Raw genomic sequence first — 5,572 nt, 5'->3', positions numbered from 1 at the left:
AAACAATATACTGAATATTATGCTTTTACTGTGGTTCTATAATATCTTGGACATGTGTGTACAGAATGCAATTGAAAATATAGAGCACAATGTTAAATTCTGGTAACCCAGCTTTGTTTGACACAACTTGTTTTTAAGGAATTTGAATCCTGAAATTGTCACTGTGCAAAAATAAACATGCTTGTTTTTATGTGTTGCAGAGATGATTCTGTTAAGTTCATATGGGAACAAAATTAGGGTTTTTCCTGCATGTTTTAAGTTTCCCTGTACCTTATTTTATGCAAATTCAATGAACAAAATTCTCATAAGCACTACTATTGAAGCTATTTCTCCTTTTCTTAAGTCAGACTATCAGGGCCATAATGTAATGACATATTATATCATCAAAAATTTAGTCATTTTTCTTTTGTTTTTCATCTTTTCTGATGTTCTATTGGAAACATAACCAAAAAGTCCTTCAAAGAAATTTAAAAACATCTCCATGTGCAACTCTGTGGTCAAAGACCTAATTACAGTGAGAGATATACACTACAGGTGAGTGATGGCTATTTGAGATATTGATCAATAAGAAAAAAATCCTCAGTAGCAAAGATAATATTCAGGCAATACAGCTGGCTTATATCACAGCTGGAATGTTTACTAGGATAAATATATATATATTAGCATTTAGGAGAACCTCATGTTTCTTGTGTCCATTTATGAACTTCACATTTATTCTAACTTCATCCTATAGATCCAGCTGCACTCTCTGCTGTATAGTTCAGATGGATGGAGGGACCAAGATTCAATCCCATTGTTTTCCCTGTGTTTTAAATGTATAACCTGGAAGAATTATGTATTCCCTGTTCTTTAAATCCACACCTGGGAAACGTGGATAATAATATATACTTACCTTATACAGCACTTATGAAAAGACCTACTAAAACATTTTGATGAAGATAAACGAGGGATGCATGACAGATAGAAGTCCTGCCAAAGTCAAATTTGAATACAGACTCTTGAAGCATGAAGAATGCGTACACTAGAATTTGAATTAAGTGATTTAAAACTCCTTGCAGAGATAAATAGTCTAGACATGACTGCATCAATAACTATGAATTTTGAGTAACTGACATGAGACTTTCTAAGGTGGACAGTTAAACTGTAGAACTTTTGCTGAGAACATACTTCTTTTAAGTCTGTTCTCTTAATCTTGTTCTTAATTTGTTTCAGCGCTGTAGTGTCAAAAATATATTTTTTATAAAAGATATTACATAATAAGCAAGAACAGGCTGCCCAGAGGAGTTGTAGAGTCTTCTTCTCAGGCGATATTCAAGACCTGCCTGGACGCCTACCTGTGCAACCTGGTGTAGGGAACCTGCTTTGGCAGGGGGGCTGGACTCGATGATCTCTCGAAGTCCCTTCCAACCCCTACGATTCTATTATTCTATGATTCTGTGAACTTCTCTGTGTTCAGCTGACTTTAATGTTTGAAACAAAGGAACCTGTGGAATAAAAATCACTTTTTCATTGTCTTACATTACTCTTGAATAACATACAATTGAATATTGGCTAATCATTAGTTAACAGAAGGCTGAACCACGTGATCTAACATAACTGGCATACTAACATAACTTCTTAAAAGATAATATAGTGGTGTATAGACATTATTCACTGTAGTGCAGATTGGACATATAATTATACATTTTTCCTACAATTATGTATCTATGCATACATATACAACTATGTATCTGTGTCTACCTTGACTTCAGCAAGGCTTTTGACACTGTCACTCAGAACATCCTCATAGGTAAGATAAGAAAATGTAGCACAAATTGCACAGAGAAGTGAACTGACCAGCAATGCAGATTCCAGTTGGAGGCCAGTAGCTAGTGGTGATTCCCAGGGATCAGTATTAGGTCTGATCTTGTTTAATATATTATCAATGACATTGATGAAGGGATAGAATACACCCTCAGCGAGTTTGCTGATGATGCAAAGCTGGGAAGAGTGACCAGAAGGCTGTGCTACCATTCAGCAAGACCTTGACAGGCTGGAGAGATGGGTAAAGAGGAACGTGATGGGGTTCAACAATGGCAAGTGTGGAGTTCGACACCACGGAAGGAATAACTGCATGCATAACTACAGCTTAGGCACTGATCTGCTGTAGAGGAGCTCTGTAGAGCAAGATTTGAGTGTCTTGGTGGACAACAAATTGACCATGAGAATGATTCTCCTCCTCTACTCTGCCCTGGTGAGGCCACATCTGGAGTACTGGAAAGAGTTCTAGTTTCCTCAGTTCAAGAAAAGGGAAATTCCAGTGAGAATGCAGAGGAGGGCCACAAAGATGATTAGGGAACTAGAATATCTCCCTTATGAGGAAAGGCTGAGAGACCTGGTACTGTTCATCAGTGCTTAATAATATCTAACAGATAGGTGTCTGTAGAGGTCACCCTTAATGGTCCATTATGAGTGGGACAGGACATGGACAAGTGAGTAGGGCCAGGCTCTTTTCAGTGGTGCCCAGTGATAGGACAAGGGGCAGAGGGAACAAAATAGAATACAGAAAGTGCAGAAAGTACAGAAAACTATCTTGGAAATAAAAGTAATTTGTTGCTTAATTAATTAATATTGCTACACTTCTTTGTTCATCTTTTTTTTTTCATACTACTTATCATGATGCAACTTTGAATAGTAGATTATCAGAAAGAAAGGTCCCTTAAGCTGATATTGTTCTTTGCATATTGTAAAATTAAATCTTACATTAGCACATCTGATTTTTTACTAATCTCTAACAAAAATTAATATATATATATATATATATATATATATATATATACTCACGGTTGTCCTCTTTTCACAGCAACATATTAATTCTGTACATAAAAGTGCAGTAAAAAAAAAATAAATCAGTGTGATATTTTGATCTACAGTTTCCTGTGGCCTAAGGATTGAAAGAAATTTTCTATTGCGAATTCATTATTTCATTATTCTATCTCTGTAACTTCAGCTTTAACTTCATGTCCATCAACCTTGCAGTTTGTGCTGCAGCTATCATTAGAGAATTGCACAGAACACAACCTCCACATTGCTGAAAATGTATCATTAGACAGCAAAGTATGAAAGGTTCATTGGGCTAGAGCATGAGCACAAGCGTGAAAAAGAAAATGACTTTCTAAATCTATCTGGGCATTCATCATGAGAAATTTCTTGATTTTTTTTTTTTTTGGCTTTGCCTAAGATGCTTTCTAGATTAAATTTTGCAGTTTATGATCCTTGCACATTAAAACATTATTAGGTGATGTAACCATCAATGAAATGAAGTCCTGAATCCACAAGTTCCCACTTTCAGCATTTCCTCTCAGCTCCTTTAAGTGATTCTCTTAAACGACCTGCTTGAATGGATATCTGCTTGCTTTAACTTCTCTACAAATTGCCAGGAGAAAACAGATAACTTTCAGGAGAATTCTCAGGAAAAGCTCTAAGGCACTCTAACACAATCTCACAGAACTACTTGTTCAGAGGAAGTTCGTGAGGAAGTTCGTGTACACCTAATACATATTCTGTAATATACAATAAAAAGAATAGAATAATAAATAATACCTCTAAGAATACAGTAGAATCTACATCAGTTTTGTTTAAAGATGAATCAAGCCTCAAATATTATCACTGACTAGTGACCAGTAGCAGCTCTTTCAGTAATATTCAGGCTCTCCTGAAGAAAGAACAAGATATCTTTGTTTATCCTCTCAATCTTTTTTCATTTTACAATACTCATTATTTTACATAACTCACTATGTATATTCTTCCAAGTTAGAAAAAGCTGTTTTCTTATTACTTGTCACCGGTTTTGCGGGACAGTTTGACCCGGTACCGTGACAATTGAGGCAGGGGACACACAGGCACACACCCTGGGGAAGGGGAAGGGGAAAAGGGAAAAAAGGAGAAGGGAGATGGGCCTAGGAACAAAACAGCAGCAATGGAGGGGTAAACCTATTTGGGCTGCTGAACTGTGGAAAAACATTGCTGCCCAAATAAAGAATATGGTTGTAAAGGTGCGCCATGTAGATGCTCATGTTCCTAAGAGCCGGGCAACTGAAGAGCAGCAAAATAACCATCAGGTAGATCGAGCTGCCAAAGTTAAGGTGGCTCAAGTAGACTTGGACTGGCAACACAAAAGTGAATTATTTCTAGCTCGGTGGGCCCATGAGATCTCGGGCCATCAAGGAAGAGATGCAACATATTAAGTGGGCTAGAGACCGAGGGGTGGACTTAACTATGGATGTTATTGCACAGGTTATCCATGACTGTGATACATGCACCACAATTAAACAAGCCAAGAGGATGAAACCTCTTTGGGAGGAAGGGCGATGGCAAAAGTATAAATATGGGGAGGCATGGCAGGTTGATTATATCACCTTGCCACGATCTCGCAGTGGTAAGCGTTATGTGCTCACCATGGTGGAAGCAACCACTGGGTGGCTTGAAACATATGCAGTACCCCATGCTACCGCCCGGAACACCATCTTAGGGCTCGAGAAACAAGTCCTATGGCGACATGGCACTCCAGAGAGAATTGAGTCCGATAATGAACTCATTTCAAAAATTCTCTCGTAAATACTTGGGCCAAAGATCATGGCATCGAGTGGATTTATCATATCCCCTATCATGCACCAGCTTCTGGTAAAATTGAAAGGTACAATGGGTTGTTAAAAACCATGTTGAAAGCAATGGGTGGCGGGACATTTAAGCACTGGGATTAGAATTTGTCAGAAGCCACCTGGTTGGTCAACATTCGAGGATCCATCAATCGTGATGGTCCTGCTCAATCCAGCTCTCTACCTACTGTAGAAGGAGATAAGGTCCCTGTAGTACATGTGAAGAACATGTTGGGAAAAGCGGTTTGGGTTCTTCCAGCTTCTGGAGAGGGCAAACCTCTCCGTGGAACTGTTTTTGCTCAGGGACCTGGTTCTACCTGGTGGGTGATGCAGAAGAATGGGGATGTTCAATGTGTACCACAAGGGAATTTGATGTGGGGAGAGCGCCCTCAGTAATTCTATTACTATGTATATATGTATATATGTATATTGTATGTGTTTGTATTTAATGCTTGTTAATCATTGTTTCTTTATGTATATATATATATATTAAGCATGATGTAATGATGTTGAATAAGGGGTGGAATGTTATGGTTTTATGATTTTTGTTGTATTACTGATATTCCACATCATGGCATCATGTGGTGTATTGGGAGTTAAAGAGTTAATGCTGTGGTGTAGTGGTTAGGAGCTGGTGCTTGCACAGCTGTGGCCTGGGTTCGATTCCTGGTCAGGTATAATATCAGTAATACAACAAAAATCATAAAATCATAACATTACTGTAGAGAAACTACTTGTAAATTCTACTATCTTTATCAACCTTTTAGGTTTATTTGTTTGTTTGTTTGTTTGTTTATTATTGAAGCATATTTAAGGGACATGGTTTAATGGGAAGATATTGGTAGATGGATGGTTGGAGTGAATGGTCTTGGAAGTCCAAGGTTCCAACCTTGGTGACTCTATGATTCTTTGTTAGAAATCATAGTCTTAGAATT

This window comes from Cyrtonyx montezumae, unplaced genomic scaffold, assembly GCF_038088225.1.
Source record: "Cyrtonyx montezumae isolate F1298 unplaced genomic scaffold, pur_monq_1.0 scaffold_3, whole genome shotgun sequence".
Lineage (NCBI taxonomy): Eukaryota > Metazoa > Chordata > Aves > Galliformes > Odontophoridae > Cyrtonyx > Cyrtonyx montezumae.
Note: the sequence above shows the minus strand (reverse complement) of the source record.